Source organism: Ranitomeya imitator, chromosome 2, assembly GCF_032444005.1.
Source record: "Ranitomeya imitator isolate aRanImi1 chromosome 2, aRanImi1.pri, whole genome shotgun sequence".
Taxonomy (NCBI): domain Eukaryota; kingdom Metazoa; phylum Chordata; class Amphibia; order Anura; family Dendrobatidae; genus Ranitomeya; species Ranitomeya imitator.
The window spans coordinates 632032049-632049989 of NC_091283.1; the positions used below are offsets into that span (position 1 = coordinate 632032049).

The 17941-nt window shown below is 45.1% G+C and overlaps 1 protein-coding gene across 1 annotated transcript in view; it reads left to right on the forward strand.

Moving 5' to 3' along the window:
* Positions 1 to 17941, forward strand: part of P2RX3 (purinergic receptor P2X 3) — a 170516-nt gene that overhangs the window by 573 nt on the left and 152002 nt on the right. The window lies entirely within an intron of this gene.

The window sequence follows — 17941 nt, forward strand, 5'->3', positions numbered from 1 at the left end:
AAGGACATACTTCACAATATTGCCGAGGATAGTGGAGGACATTAAAGAGGGATTTGTTCATGCATGAAAAGTAATGCTTCTTAGAGTTATATATGTATGACAGTGACGATAACTGCAATATTTTAGATGGGAAATATGGAAAACTACAAGAAGTGCCTTAGACTGAATTTTACAGAGTTGTGGACAGTCTAAGTGCTGTCTTATGATACTTTGGTGTTATTCTCCTAGAAGCAGTAACTTAGTAAAATAGAACAACCCATACTTTTTTTTTTATAAAGATTAATACATTAATAGAATTAAAAAAAATAATTGATGTGAAATGAGAAAAAAAAATTAAGTGCATTATAGGAGTTGCATATTTTGGCTCAGTACAACTCAAAGGTTGTAACAAACCTCCATATGGCCATCAGTGGTAATGAGTATGTATTTCTAACATAGCATAGATAAAACAATATAGAAAAGAGGGTATACTATGTGGTTACAGCCATTGTGAAGTTTACTCCTAAAAGGACACATGTAACCAATGACCATTGGCAGAATTCAGGCTTGAAGTTAATTCAATTAATTACTTAAAATAACTTTTAAGTAATTAATTGAATATATCTCTTGTATTCCAATCTTAAGCCCATCATTATGTCTTTCAGGTAACAATACCTATTTCCATTTTTGCTATGGTAGTTCTTCATGGTCCAGACCTATAATTACAGCCATGTTCAAAACATAACATATCCAACATGATTCTTTTTCATAAATAGAATGACGTTAGTCATCATCTTATCATTTCCACCCCACATGCTACATCATAACATGATTACCAAAATAAAATTCACTTCCCATGTCTTCCATACTTCACACAGTTTCCCTTTTGCCATGTCCGTGATCTCATTAGACTGTAATATAACTGACATTTTATGATTCATTAGGATTGATAACTAATAGAAATTAAAAAAAAACAAAAACATTTTCTCAGTCTCTGTGATTAGCTCAACAAACAGCATTTTAATGTAAAAGTAAACGTTTAGGTAGACAAGCTCTATTTAACCCAATGATGTACATCCAAAAAAGAAACTAATTCCAGGTGACTCAGTGTCCTGGCAGCTCACTGGGGTTCAAATTTTATAGATGTCCTGTGTTAATGCTCATTGGGGAGTCCCTATGAGCTGTCAATTCTCAAAGTGAAGTGAAAAAATTGTGAAAAGGCATAGAATGTTCCATGACAGTCCTACTGGAAGGTCTGAGGATCTCCAACCTATATACAGTTAGGGCCAGAAATATTTGGACAGTGATACAATTTTCGCGAGTTGGGCTCTGCATGCCACCACATTGGATTTGAAATGAAACCTCTACAACAGAATTCAAGTGCAGATTGTAACGTTTAATTTGAAGGGTTGAACAAAAATATCTGATAGAAAATGTAGGAATTGTACACATTTCTTTACAAACACTCCACATTTTAGGAGGTCAAAAGTAATTGGACAAATAAACATAACCCAAACAAAATATTTTTATTTTCAATATTTTGTTGCAAATCCTTTGGAGGCAATCACTGCCTTAAGTCTGGAACCCATGGACATCACCAAACGCTGGGTTTCCTCCTTCTTAATGCTTTGCCAGGCCTTTACAGCCGCAGCCTTCAGGTCTTGCTTGTTTGTGGGTCTTTCCGTCTTAAGTCTGGATTTGAGCAAGTGAAATGCATGCTCAATTGGGTTTAAATCTGGAGATTGACTTGGCCATTCCAGAATGTTCCACTTTTTGGCACTCATGAACTCCTGGGTAGCTTTGGCTGTATGCTTGGGGTCATTGTCCATCTGTACTATGAAGCGCCGTCCAATCAACTTTGCAGCATTTGGCTGAATCTGGGCTGAAAGTATATCCCGGTACACTTCAGAATTCATCCGGCTACTCTTGTCTGCTCTTATGTCATCAATAAACACAAGTGACCCAGTGCCATTGAAAGCCATGCATGCCCATGCCATCACGTTGCCTCCACCATGTTTTACAGAGGATGTGGTGTGCCTTGGATCATGTGCCGTTCCCTTTCTTCTCCAAACTTTTTTCTTCCCATCATTCTGGTACAGGTTGATCTTTGTCTCATCTGTCCATAGAATACTTTTCCAGAACTGAGCTGGCTTCTTGAGGTGTTTTTCTGCAAATTTAACTCTGGCCTGTCTATTTTTTGTATTGATGAATGGTTTGCATCTAGATGTGAACCCTTTGTATTTACTGTCATGGAGTCTTCTCTTTACTGTTGACTTAGAGACAGATACACCTACTTCACTGAGAGTGTTCTGGACTTCAGTTGATGTTGTGAACGGGTTCTTCTTCACCAAATTAAGTATGCGGTGACCATCCACCACTGTTGTCATCCGTGGACGCCCAGGCCTTTTTGAGTTCCCAAGCTCACCAGTCAATTCCTTTTTTCTCAGAATGTACCCAACTGTTGATTTTGCTACTCCAAGCATGTCTGCTATCTCTCTGATGGATTTTTTCTTTTTTTTCAGCCTCAGGATGTTCTGCTTCACCTCAATTGAGAGTTCCTTTGACCGCATGTTGTCTGCTCACAGCAACAGCTTCCAAATGCAAAACCACACACCTGGAATCCACCCCTGACCTTTTAACTACTTCATTGATTACAGGTTAACGAGGGAGATGCCTTCAGAGTTAATTGCAGCCCTTAGAGTCCATTGTCCAATTACTTTTGGTCCCTTGAAAAAGAGGACGCTATGCATTACAGAGCTATGATTCCTAAACCCTTTCTCCGATTTGGATGTGGAAACTATCATATTGCAGCTGGGAGTGTGCACTTTCAGCCCATATTATATATATAATTGTATTTCTGAACATGTTTTTGTAAACAGCTAAAATAACAAAACTTGTGTCACTGTCCAAATATTTCTGGCCCTAACTGTATACTAACCGGTGAAAGTCTTCATGAGTCTATGATAGAGCAACTCCTGAAGAAGAACCGCTTGATTGAGCAGGAGCCTAAAGCAAGCCACTACTTCTGGGACTTCTTAGGTCATACTAGACCCATTACACTTGATGACATGAAAATAATACATGTCGTTACATGAGCGAGATTACAAATGCATGTGTTAAAGCAGATGTATGAAGGAATTGACCTATGTCACAAGTATGAAACTTGTGTAGATACCATAATTTCATTAAGGACAACCAATCACTATGCAAATAGTAAGCCCCTATGGATCTTCATTATACACCAACCCTACTAGTTGCATACATTTTACAGACATTATCATCATTGTCCCCATTGGTGCTCACAATTCCCTATGAATATGTTTTTGGAGTGTGGGAGGAAACCAGACTACCTGGAGGAAACCCATGCAAACAAGGGGAGAAACAAACTCCTTAGAGATGTTGTCCTTGATTTAACCACTGAGCCTCTGCTTACACTACAACTTGAGAAATCACATTACCCTTTTTAAATTGTTACTGCATTAGTATTCTACTTAGTTTGTGCTGAACAAAACTACTTCCTATAGTTTTTCATCAGTCTGTCATGTTAATTTAGCCCTCAGTGGCAGGTTTTGTACTTAAAGTACTTGTTTCCAGAGCCAAAATAAATGAATAAAAGATTATAAAATGTATCAGTCTAGATATGATTACAAAGTGATTTCTAAGGTTCTGGAAGATTATTGCATCATTTCCAAATGAAGACAGCTTAATTTTCCCAGGATTGACCAATCTGCTTAAAGGGAATCTGTCACCCCAAAATTCGCCTATAAGCTAAGGCCACCGGCATCAGGGGCTTATCTACAGCATTCTGTAATGCTGTAGATAAGCCTCCCGATGTAACCTGAAAGAGAAGAAAAACAAGTTATATTATACTCACCCAGGGGCGGTCCCGTTGCGGTCCGGTCCGATGGGTGTCGCAGTCCGGGTCCAACGCCTCCCAACTTCATATGATGACGTCCTCTTCTTTGCTTCTTGCCACTGCTCCGACGCAGGCGTACTTTGTCTGCCCTTTTGAGGGCAGAGTAAAGTACTGCAGTTCGCAGACGCTGGGCCTCTCTGACCTTTCCCGGCACCTGCGCACCTCACAACTTAGCCTATGACGCTCTCGGGGTCCAGACGTGTGACTGTGCAAAATTTTGTGGCTGTAGCTGCGACAGTGCAGATGCCAATCCCGGACATACACACATACATACATAAACACACACACACATTCAGCTTTATATATTAGATTTATTAATTTTATATAATAAATACTGTGTTTGAAAAACATAAGTCATATGGTTAATTTTTTTACAGAAATAGGACTGTATGAGGGCTTTTTTTTAATGATGAGATATAGTTTTCGTTGCTCCCATTTTAACGTACTGATGACTTTTTTGATCACTTTTTCTTAACTCTACTTTTTTTTCAGCACCATTTACCTACCAATCATCAAAATGTACATGCCACTATTTTTTTGTAGGTTCATATAATAAGTAGTGATGAGCGAACATGCTCACCATTACTCGGTACTCGCCCGAGTATCATTGTGCTCGGTGGGAGCTCCGGTCTTCGCCTTGCAATTCTGGTGCTCTTGACAATGACAATGCAGGGACTGTCTGCCATGCACTGTAATGCCGCAGCCATCTTTGTTGTGGTCGTGCAGTGATTGGCTGGCCGCACAGCATCATCAGGTCTATAAGAGACTTGGCGCCGCCCTGCTCGTCGCATTCTGCTCCGGACTTAGCGAGTGTAGGAAGAGCTGCTGCTGAGATAGTCAGAATCGCCCTTTTAATAGTGTAGGTCTGCAACTGTTCAGTCCACAACTCCTGAGAAACCAACAGTCCTTTTTATGGCTCATTCGGGGGTCCTGAGATTTCAGCGCTAGGTAGGCAGGGGAGTCTATGTGCACATATCTATATCAGTGGAAGGCCTACTACAGGCACTGTATGTTCGTACATAGCTCTTACTGCATACCTCCTAAAGCGCCATAACTGTCTGCTGCTACTGCTTATCTATAATATAACGCTGGGAGCGTCACTCTGTCCGAAGCCTCTATAGACTGCGCAAGCGCAAGCGCCGGCGCAGTCTGGGCCTCACAGAGCGACGCTCCCGGGAGATCGTGGTGTGCGTTCACACTGAACACACACCGCGATCTCCACCGCAGAAGCAGGGACCGCCAGGAGGGTGAGTATCGGCCTATATTCACCTGTCCCCGTTCCATCGCTGAGCGGCGCCATTTTCCCGGTCTTCGGTCTGTGGCCTTCAGTTCAGAGGGCGCGATGACGCGCTTAATGCGCGCCGGCGCCGCCCTCTGACTGAACAGTCACAGCCAGGAGACCGGGAAGATGGCGGCACTCAGCGATGGAACGCCGGACAGGTGAGTATAGTAAGTGCTGGGGGGCCTGAGCTGGCGGCGATACCGGCACCTGACCCCCACAGCGCGCCGGTGTCCCCGCCTGCTCAGACCCCCCAGCACTCGGCGCCGAGCGGGTCAGAGGCAGTATGGGGACGCAGGATGGAGCAGCACATAAGGATGGGGACGCAGGATGGAGCAGCACATAAGGATGGGGACGCAGGATGGAGCAGCACATAAGGATGGGGACGCAGGATGGAGTAGCACATAAGGATGGGGACGCAGGATGGAGCAGCACATAAGGATGGGGACGCAGGATGGAGCAGCACATAACAGTATGGGGACGCAGGATGGAGCAGGACATAAGGATGGGGACGCAGGATGGAGCAGGACATAAGGATGGGGACGCAGGATGGAGCAGGACATAAGGATGGGGACGCAGGATGGAGCAGCACATAAGGATGGGGATGCAGGATGGAGCAGCACATAAGGATGGGGACGCAGGATGGAGCAGCACATAAGGATGGGGACGCAGGATGGAGCAGCACATAACAGTATGGGGACGCAGGATGGAGCAGCACATAAGGATGGGGACGCAGGATGGAGCAGCACATAAGGATGGGGACGCAGGATGCAGCAGCACATAAGGATGGGGACGCAGGATGGAGCAGCACATAACAGTATGGGGACGCAGGATGGAGCAGGACATAAGGATGGGGACGCAGGATGGAGCAGCACATAAGGATGGGGACGCAGGATGGAGCAGCACATAAGGATGGGGACGCAGGATGGAGCAGCACATAACAGTATGGGGACGCAGGATGGAGCAGGACATAAGGATGGGGACGCAGGATGGAGCAGCACATAAGGATGGGGACGCAGGATGGAGCAGCACATAAGGATGGGGACGCAGGATGGAGCAGCACATAACAGTATGGGGACGCAGGATGGAGCAGCACATAAGGATGGGGACGCAGGATGGAGCAGCACATAAGGATGGGGACGCAGGATGGAGCAGCACATAAGGATGGGGACGCAGGATGCAGCAGCACATAAGGATGGGGACGCAGGATGCAGCAGCACACAAGGATGGGGACGCAGGATGCAGCAGCACATAAGGATGGGGACGCAGGATGCAGCAGCGCATGACAGGATGGGGACGCAGGATGCAGCAGCACATAAGGATGGGGACGCAGGATGCAGCAGCGCATGACAGGATGGGGACGCATGATGGAGCAGCGCATGACAGGATGGGGACGCAGGATGGAGCAGCACATGACAGGATGGGGACGCAGGATGGGAGCAGCGCATCACAGGATGGGAGCAGCGCATCACAGGATGGGGACGCAGGATGGGAGCAGCGCATGACAGGATGGGGACGCAGGATGGGAGCAGCGCATGACAGGAAAGGGAACGCAGGATGGAGCAGCGCATGACAGGATGGGGACGCAGGATGGAGCAGCACATGACAGGATGGGGACGCAGGATGGAGCAGCGCATGACAGGATGGGGACGCAGGATGAAGCAGCACATGACAGGATGGGGACGCAGGATGGAGCAGCACATACCATGATGGAGACAATATACCAATATAAATGCTCGCCACCCGGGCTTAGAACGGGTTCAATAGCTAGTTTACTATATACCTAGCTGCAGATTTCAGTGGTTTTATTTTTTTCAAAAATTCACCAAAAAGCAAAAAAATGTTTTAATACAGTCTGTATGTCAGGCTGAGGCTTGGTGTTTCTGTGTTTGAAAAGTCGTAGCTTTGCAGGCATGCTGATCAGATATAATTTAGCTCTAAATAACTACATTTGTGTTGAGCTTTTGAAATAGTGCAGTGGACGTGATGCTGATGGTGCATGCACAGGACGAGGACGTGTCCAAGCTGAAAGTGGGCCACAACAAAGACCTACATCTTCTCTCTCAACCTTCCTGTCCCAGTTTCTAGGGGACCGCAGCACACCACTATTGAAGCCAGAGCAGTGTGAAATGGTTGTTGGTTGGATAGCAGATAATGCTTCCAGTCACTTAGCCACCACCACCATGTCTTCCACATGGTCAAGTCTGAGTAGCCGTGAGTGTGGACCGCATATTCCTCACCCTGATTTTCCATCCTCCCATCATGCCAAGTACCCTGAGACAACTGATCCCACCAGAGGCGTAGCTAGGGTTTCAGCTTAGGGGGGGCGAAAAGTCTGAGTGGGCCCCTAACGAGGTACCCCTGACTACAGCTACATGGTGCACCCTAATTATGAGCATAGGGGAACATCAGCAGATGACCGCACTGTGACTGAAAATACATCTATATACAAAAATAAACACTGATACTACTATATGAGGACCACATATTGGTATATACCAGTTCTACAGACCATATAAGAGATCACAGCACAGTTATAGATAATGACTTACTGCTGATGTTCTTTCTGATGGAATCGTTCATTTTTCTCGTCTTTTCCATCTGGCCCAAACCGACAAGACAACTTCTCCACCCAGGACTCGTCTGCAGAAATTATGATGACACATCAGACTTCTCACATTTCCAGCCCCGTCCCCATCTATCCCCAACCTGCACAAACTCCTCATCCTGCTGATACCCCAATACTGAGCCGCTGCTGCCATATGTGTCCTACAGCACCTGCTGTGTAGTACAATAATGGTGCCGCCCCACATAGTAATGCCACCACTGTGCCCCTTACATAGTAATAATGACTTTTGTGCTCTCTAGATAATAAAATTCACCTCTAGAAAACATTAATGCCCTGTGCTAGTGCCCTCCATATTTTGTCCCTAAAAAGTAAAAATACCACACATGAAATTTTGATGGTCTCAGTACTGTGAGTGCCCATATAACAATAATGTTTAAGTGCCCACTTAGCATTTAATAATGTCACCTGGAGTAGCCTCCATGACACAGTATGGTGGGCCCACAGCTTTCCTATACACAGTACAATGCCCCCACAGCTCCCCTATACACAATATTTTGAACCCACCACCCCCATACACAGTATGATGTCACCACTGCTCCCCTATACACAGTATGATGTCCATTAGAGTTCCCCTATACATAGAATGATGTCCCCATTGGTCCTCCAAAACACAGTATAATAGTTAATAGTGTTCTGACACTGTGTGTCTCCTGCACTGAGAATCCCACTGCCAGGAGGAAATTAACTTTATTCCTCACTGCAGCCTCGGCAGCGGCGCCAGCACGGTTTCAGTCACCGCTCTGAGTATAGAGCAGCAGCTGTAACTGCGCCTCTTAAGGTACCTTCACACTGAGCGACTTTAGAACGATAACGATAGCGATCCGTGACGTTGCAGCGTCCTGGCTAGCGATATCGTTGTGTTTGACACGCAGCAGCGATCTGGATCCTGCTGTGACATCGCTGGTCGGAGCTAGAAGGCCAGAACTTTATTTCGTCGCTGGATCACCCGCTGACATCGCTGGATCGGCGTGTGTGACGCCGATCCAGCGATGTATTCACTGGTAACCAGGGTAAATATCGGGTTACTAAGCGCAGGGCCGCGCTTAGTAACCCGATATTTACCCTGGTTACCATTGTAAATGTAAAAAAAACCAAACACTACATACTTACATTCCGGTGTCCGTCACGTCCCTCGGCGTCCACTTCCCTGCACTCCTCCTGCATCCTGTGTCAGAGCCGGCCGGCCGTAAAGCACAGCGGTGACGTCACCGCTCTGTTTTACGGCCGGCGCTTACACAGTGCAGGGAAGGTGACGGCGAGGGACGCGACTGACACCGGAAAGTGAGTATGTAGTGTTTGTTTTTTTTACTTTTACAATGGTAACCAGGGTAAACATCGGGTTACTAAGCGCGGCCCTGCGCTTAGTAACCCGATGTTTACCCTGGTTACCCGGGGACTTCGGCATCGTTGGTTGCTGGAGAGCTGTCTGTGTAACAGCTCTCCAGCGACCACACAACGACGAAACAGCGACGCTGCAACGATCGGCATCGTTGCCTATATCGCTGCAGCGTCGTTTAACCCCTTCATGACCTTGGGATTTTTCGTTTTTCCGTGTTCGTTTTTCACTCCCCTCCTTCCCAGAGCCATAACTTTTTTATTTTTCTGTCAATTTGGCCATGTAAGGGCTTATTATTTGCAGGACGAGTTGTACTTTTGAACGACATCATTGGTTTTAGCATGTCGTGTACTAGAAAACAGGAAAAAAATTCCAAGTGCGGTGAAATTGCAAAAAAAGTGCAATCCCACACTTGTTTTTTGTTTGGCTTTTTTGCTAGGTTCACTAAATGCTAGAACTGACCTGCCATTATGATTCTCCAGGTCAGTACGAGTTCATAGACACCTAACATGACTAGGTTATTTTTTACCTAAGTGGTGAAAAAAAATTCCAAACTTTGCTAAAAAAAAAAAAAAATTGCGCCATTTGTCGATACCCGTAGCGTCTCCATTTTTCATGAGGGCTTATTTTTTGCGTGCTGAGATGACATTTTTAATGATAGCATTTTGATGCAGATACGTTCTTTTGATCGCCCGTTATTGCATTTTAATGCAATGTCGTGGCGACCAAAAAAACGTAATTCTGGCGTTTCGAATTTTTTTCTTGCTACACTGTTTAGCGATCAGGTTAATGCTTTTTTTTAGTTATCAACTAAAAAAAAGCATTAACCTGATCGCTAAACAGTGTAGCAAGAAAAAAATTCGAAACGCCAGAATTACGTTTTTTTGGTCGCCACGACATTGCATTAAAATGCAATAGCGGGCGATCAAAAGAACGTATCTATCAGATTGGGCGATTCTGAGCGAGGCTATACCAAATATGCGTAGATTTGATATTTTTTTAATTGATTTATTTTGATTGGGGCGAAAGGGGGGTGATTTAAACTTTTATATATTTTTTTATTTTTTTCACATTTTTTTTAACTTTTTTTTTTACTTTTGCCATGCTTCAATAGCCTCCATGGGAGGCTAGAAGCAGGCACAGCACGATCGCCTCTGCTACATAGCAGCGATCTGCTGATCGCTGCTATGTAGCTGAAAATCAGGTGTGCTGTGAGCGCCGACCACAGGGTGGCGCTCACAGCTGCCGGCGATCAGTAACCATAGAGGTCTCAAGGACCTCTATGGTTACAATTCTGAAGCATCGAGGACCTCCGATCATGTGACGGGGTCGGCGAGGACGTCATTTCTGGCCGCCCGGCCGGAAGCGGTAGTTAAATGCCGCTGTCTGCGTTTGACAGCGGCATTTAACTAGTTAATAGGTGCGGGCAGATCGCGATTCTGCTCGCGCCTATTACGGGCACATGTCAGCTGTTCAAAACAGCTGACATGTCCCGGCTTTGATGCGGGCTCACCGCCGGAGCCCGCATCAAAGCAGGGATCTGACCTCGGACGTACTATCCTGTCCGAGGTCAGAAAGGGGTTAATGTGACGGTACCTTTAGGGTATGTGCACACATTGCAGATTCCCCACTGATTTACTGCGGATTTTGTTGGTTTTGTGTGGATTTCGCCTGTGTTTTTACACCTGCGGATTCCTATTAAGGAACAGGTGTAAAACGCTGCGGAATCCGCACAAAGAATTGACATGCTGCGGAAAATAAACTGCTGCGTTTCCACGCGGAATTTTCTGCAGCATGTGCACTGCGGATTTTGTTTTCCATAGGTTTACATTGTACTGTACAACGCATGGAAAACTGCTGCGAATCCACAGCCAAATCCACAATGTGTGCACATACCCTTAACGCGCCACTCCAACGGTCAAATAAAAAAAAAATGCTGGAGTAATGCTTAAATGTGATGTAGCTTATGGCTTCCCCAGCTGGTTAGTATAATATGCCCCCTACCTCCCCATCCCAAAGAACAACTATTACATGTGATGGAGTGCATATAATCTGGTAACCATCTAATAATCAGCCCCCAGTGCCTGTCGCCCCTCACCTACCTCAGCCCTCACAATACCCTTATCTTCTCACATTCACGATTAGTGCCCTGTTCCCCTCCCCCACCTAAGCCCCCACAACACCCCATCCTCTCACATTTACCCCCCAGGGACTATGACATGCCTATAAATCTTATCCCCACTTACCAATGAAGATTGCAGCAGGACCAGGAAGTATCTGAATAAAATGCAGGTGGACACTAGGACCCAGCGTGCTGCCCTGAGCTAATCCCAGCATGCACAGGGAAGGAAGAAACCTGCAGCCCGGAGAAGCTCCTGAGGTCGGTCAGCACAATACAGTGCAGGAGGGAGACGTGGTCACTGGTCACTGTCCGACCAGCGAGCAGAATCTCATTCCGGAGAGCATGCCTGCTCTCCTCCTGTGCTGTATTGTGCCTCAGCACAGTAGTGGCAGTGCCGGCTCCCAGTGGGCCCCTTCATGTGACCGGGCCCGGGGCGATGGCCCCCTCTGCCCCCCCCAGTAGCTACGCTACTGGATCCCACACTTGGACACTCTGAAGAGCTGTTCAGTTTTCCCTTTCAAGATTCCGGACGCTTGGTCGATCAACTTGAAGTGGGGCCAGATGAGATCACATGAAGTGATGGCCAAAGCTTTGAACAGTCACGGTCACACGAAGGCAATGGTGTGAAAGTGTCACAAGAGGTGGACGATGATGAGACTCAATTGCCAGAAATAAATATATTGTAGCCAACAGCACTTCAACGCAGGAATGCACGTTCCAATCCAATGGCCCAATTGGAAAGAAGTCACAGTCCAGTACAAAAAAGGAACAGCATCCCATCCAGGTGATAAAAGATTAAGAGAGCTTTATTCTGCCATCTGCAATTTATTTGACTATAATTGGTCTTTGTCAAGCATATACAATATATAAAATGGCAGCCTTATATAGTGTGGTCAGAAGGAGTTAATCAGCCGCACTCAGGTGGATGCAAAGTGAAATATTTAATTCTTGTATGAAAAGAGTCACACCACGGAATGAAGTAAAAAATGATGAATAACAACATGTTAAGCAGCGAGCGTAACGTTTCGACCTAGTCCTGGTCTTTTTCAAACATAGCTAGAAGTAAATATAGACAATACAAAATAAATTAAAACTGAGTACGGGTATGGAAATAGTTATATACAATAGAATTGCAAGCATAAACATTAAATATAACATGATAACCCTGGAGAACACCAAACAATGTTGAGACACATTATGATTGACCAACTTCCAATAAGTAATGCGTCGATCAAATATACGTATACATATAAATAAAAAGTGATATATAGTTATATATATCACTATATATATAGTAAAAAGTTATATAGTGTGGTGGCACATGCACACCAATCACAAGGTACTGCCCACTTTGCTTTAATACAAATATACACATAAAAAGCAATTATTTTTCCAAACTCCTTATTCCCGCTATATAATAGAATACAGTCTTAGCATAAGACACATAAAAAGAAAAAAAATACAACAAGAAATTTTACAAAAAATCACAATGTCAGACAAATAACCAATCAAATATAAATCTGAACACATTGTTATGGAAACCAAATCCCAATCATTACTCACCCCATTGTTTGTTTACACCTCTAACCAATCGTTGCTCACACAACTCATGGCACTCAAACTGGCCAATCTGAGCTACCCACACTGTTCTGGCATTTCTAACCCCGGACTCCATTGGCCATCACCCAATCTGTGTGTATGCGCTGCTCGCGCATGCGCAATAGAACGCTGGAGCTAGGAAGCGCCCACATGATCAAATCACATGGCCTCTCACTGGCACCGCAGTCAATGCACCCGCACATCCTCAGGAATAAGCGTCCTGCCATCCCCATGGTGACATAATCACCTAACAGCATACAAAGGAAGCCACCCCTTTTAACCCCTTCCCGACCTGTGAAGGCGTTATGAAAGTCGGTGCCAATCCAACCTGTAACGTCTGTGGCATCATGGAGGGATCGCATCCCTGCAGATCGGGTGAAAGGGTTAACTCCAAATTCACCTGATCTGCAGGGACAGGGGGAGTGCTACTTCAGCCCAGGGGGGTGGCTTTGCCCCCACGTGGCTACGATCGCTCTAATTGGCTGTTGAAAGTGAAACAGCCAATCAGAGCAATTTGTAATATTTCACCAATGAAACTTGGTGAAATATTACAATCCAGCCATGGCCAATGCTGCAATATCATCATCCATGGCTGGAGACCCCGATCTGACCCCTTGAAGTTAAAATTGAAGGGTTTCCACTGTTTAAGCACATCAGGGGGTCCCAAACGACATGCTGCCACCATTGATTCCAGCCTATCTTGCGTTCAAAAAGTCAAATGGTGCTCCCTCCCTTCCGAGCCCCCACGTGCGCCCAAACAGTGGTTTACCCAAACATATGAGGTATTAGCGTACTCAGTAAAAATTGCACAACAAATTTGGGGGTCTAATTTCTCCTGTTACCCTTTCGAAAATAAAAAATTGGGGGCTAAAAAAAATTTTTGTGGAAAAAATGATTTTTTACTTTCACGGCTCTGTGTTATAAACTTCTGTGAAGCACTTGGGGGTTCAAAGTGCTCACCACACATCTAGATAAGTTCCATTGGAGGTCTAGTTTCCAAAATGGGGTCACTTGTGGGGGGTTTCTACTGTTTAGGCACACCAGGGGCTCTGCAAATGCAGCATGACACCCGCAGACCATTCCATCAAAGTCTGCATTTCAAATCATCACTACTTCCCTTCCAAGCCCCGACATGTGCCCAAAAAGTGGTTAACCCCCACATATGGGATATCAGCGTACTTAAGATAAACTGGGCAACAAATATTGGGGTCCACTTCTCCTGTTACCCTTGTGAAAATAAAAAATTGCTTACTAAAACATAATTTTTGAGAAAAGAAAAATGATTTTTTATTTTCACGGCTCTGCGTTGTAAACTTCTGTGAAGCACTTGGGGGTTCAAATTGCTCACCACATATCTAGATAAGTTCCTTGGGGGGTCTGGTTTCCAAAATGGTGTCACTTGTGGGGGGTTTCTACTGTTTAGGCACATCAGGGGCTCTGCAAACGCAACGTGACGCCCGCAGACCATACCATCAAAGTCTGCATTTCAAAACGTCACTACTAGGGTTGAGCGACCTTGACTTTTTTAGAGTCGAGTCGGGTTTCGCAAAACCCGACTATCTCAATAGTCGGGTCAAGTGAAATCGGCCGATTATGACGTAAAGTCGGGATCGACCGAAACACGAAACCCAATGCAAGTCAATGGGGCAGCAAAGTCGGCAGTGAGTGGGGGCCAGGAAAACACCTAGAGTGCCCATTTTAATGCCAAAACCATGCATTCTTGTTAATGAAGCTTGTCAATCTTAATTTCCCTTATAATAATAGTTAAGGTAAGGTAAGTATTTAAACTTTGCAAGTGCTGTGATCCTGAGCAAGCAGGGGGGGCCCACTCGTTGGCATTGGCACTGGCACAGGGCCCCTCAAAGTACGGCGGTGTGTTTGCACGGCGGGGGCGCCTCCCACCGGCAGTGACACTTTTGCGTACTATGAGGGGCCCTGTGCCAGTCACGTCGCCAACGAGTATTCCTCCCCCCACCTGATGAAGGAACCTGCACTTTCATCTGCACCTTCCTCTTTGTCCCCGTGTAAGGTGGTATGGTATGCGGGAAGAGGAACCTGACTTTCAGCAGGGTCACAATCTTGCTGTGTAGCGTGCACGGGGAATGTTGCGTTATGGGTCAATGTACCAGCAGACTCATCTATCACTGGCTGGGCAATGGGCAGGATGAGGAAGAAACACCGATATAGGCCAAAAGAATAAAGTGGTTTAAATGCAGTTCAAAATTGGTAAGAGGACTAACCAGGGGGCATTGCTTTGTTCAGTGGAGGACAACTGTAATGAGAGGCTGACACAGAGAGTAGGCCCAAATCAGTAATTAGTCTAAATGCAGTTCGAAATTGGCAGCAGTAGTAAACAGGCGGCACAGCTTTGTTCAGTGGAGGAGAACAGCAAGGAGCGGCAGACACCAATAGTAGGGCCCAACCCAACTAGTAGGCCAAATGCAGTCTAACATTAACAACTACTTAACGAGAGCCTGAAAATGGAATTTCAGGACAGGAAACCAGGAGAACAGCAAGGAGCGGCAGACACTGTTAGTAGGCCCCAACCCAACTAGTAGGCCAAATGCAGTTGTTCCATTTAACAACTATTTAACAAGAGCCTCAAGATTGAAGCAATGGAGAGGCAACCTGGGGAACACCTTGGAGTGGAACACACCGTCTCTACACCCCTGACCCAACTTGTAGGCCGCATGCAGTGTTGTTTTCAACAACTACTAAACGAGAGCCAGAAGATTGAAGCAATGGAGAGGCAACCTGGAGAACACCTTGGAGCGGCAGACACTGGTAGTAGGCCCCAACCCAAGTACTAGCCCCACTGCAGTTAGATTTACCAAAAAATACTAAACGAGAGCCTGAAGATCAAAGCTCAGAAAAGGCAACCCGGAGAACACCTTGGAGCGGCAGACACTGGTAGTAGGCCCCAACCCAAGTACTAGCCCCACTGCAGTTAGATTTACCAAAAAATACTAAATGAGAGCCTGAAGATCAAAGCTCAGAAAAGGCAACCCGGAGAACACCTTGGAGCGGCAGACACTGGTAGTAGGCTTTAAACCCCAAATTTTTGTCAATGGAGTTTATAAAATGTTCCAGGGGTACACAGGCAGCATTGGTGTGGTAAGCGGAGGACAATTTCTATTTGGGACTGCAGACAGACTTAGTAGGCTGTCCCCTGTGGACCATGCATCCACAACATTAACCCAGTGCGCCGTAATGGACATGTAACCTTTCGTGGACATGCCTACTGGTCCATGCATCTGTTGTCAGGTGCACCTTTCTACTATTAGATAGCCTGAGAGCATGGACAATGCGGATTTTTACATGATGGTGGAGGGCTGGGATGGCTTTTCTCACAAAAGAAGTGACGACTGGGTAGCTCTTACCGTGGTACAGCGTAGTCCATCTGGGCTTTATAATTATAAATAAAAGAAAAAAAGTAGGCTGTATGCACTTTGAAATAGGTTCCAGGGGTACATGGGCGGCAGTGGACTGGTCACTGGACGACTAGTGGAAGGAGGGACCGCAGACAGGATTCGAAGGCCTAACATAAAAAAATTGGGCTGTAGGCACTTTATAATTGGTTCCAGGGGTACACGGGCAGCATTGGTCTGGTCAGTGGAGTAGTAGTAGAAAGAAGGGACCGCAGACAGGCTTCGAAGGCCTAACATAAAAAAATTGGGCTGTAGGTTTTTTCACAAAAACATTGAACTTTAGGAAGGCAAAGTTTGAACAGCTTAGAGATGCCCTTAATCTGGTAGACTGGGACAATATCCTCAGAAATAAGAATACAGATAATAAATGGGAAATGTTTAAGAACATCCTAAATAGGCAGTGTAAGCGGTTTATACCTTGTGGGAATAAAAGGACTAGAAATAGGAAAAACCCAATGTGGCTAAACAAAGAAGTAAGACAGGCAATTAACAGTAAAAAGAAAGCATTTGCACTACTAAAGCAGGATGGCACCATTGAAGCTCTAAAAAACTATAGGGAGAAAAATACTTTATCTAAAAAACTAATTAAAGCTGCCAAAAAGGAAACAGAGAAGCACATTGCTAAGGAGAGTAAAACTAATCCCAAACTGTTCTTCAACTATATCAATAGTAAAAGAATAAAAACTGAAAATGTAGGCCCCTTAAAAAATAGTGAGGAAAGAATGGTTGTAGATGACGAGGAAAAAGCTAACATATTAAACACCTTCTTCTCCACGGTATTCACGGTGGAAAATGAAATGCTAGGTGAAATCCCAAGAAACAATGAAAACCCTATATTAAGGGTCACCAATCTAACCCAAGAAGAGGTGCGAAACCGGCTAAATAAGATTAAAATAGATAAATCTCCGGGTCCGGATGGCATACACCCACGAGTACTAAGAGAACTAAGTAATGTAATAGATAAACCATTATTTCTTATTTTTAGTGACTCTATAGCGACAGGGTCTGTTCCGCAGGACTGGCGCATAGCAAATGTGGTGCCAATATTCAAAAAGGGCTCTAAAAGTGAACCTGGAAATTATAGGCCAGTAAGTCTAACCTCTATTGTTGGTAAAATATTTGAAGGGTTTCTGAGGGATGTTATTCTGGATTATCTCAATGAGAATAACTGTTTAACTCCATATCAGCATGGGTTTATGAGAAATCGCTCCTGTCAAACCAATCTAATCAGTTTTTATGAAGAGGTAAGCTATAGGCTGGACCACGGTGAGTCATTGGACGTGGTATATCTCGATTTTTCCAAAGCGTTTGATACCGTGCCGCACAAGAGGTTGGTACACAAAATGAGAATGCTTGGTCTGGGGGAACATGTGTGTAAATGGGTTAGTAACTGGCTTAGTGATAGAAAGCAGAGGGTGGTTATAAATGGTATAGTCTCTAACTGGGTCGCTGTGACCAGTGGGGTACCGCAGGGGTCAGTATTGGGACCTGTTCTCTTCAACATATTCATTAATGATCTGGTAAAAGGTTTACACAGTAAAATATCGATATTTGCAGATGATACAAAACTATGTAAAGCAGTTAATACAAGAGAAGATAGTATTCTGCTACAGATGGATCTGGATAAGTTGGAAACTTGGGCTGAAAGGTGGC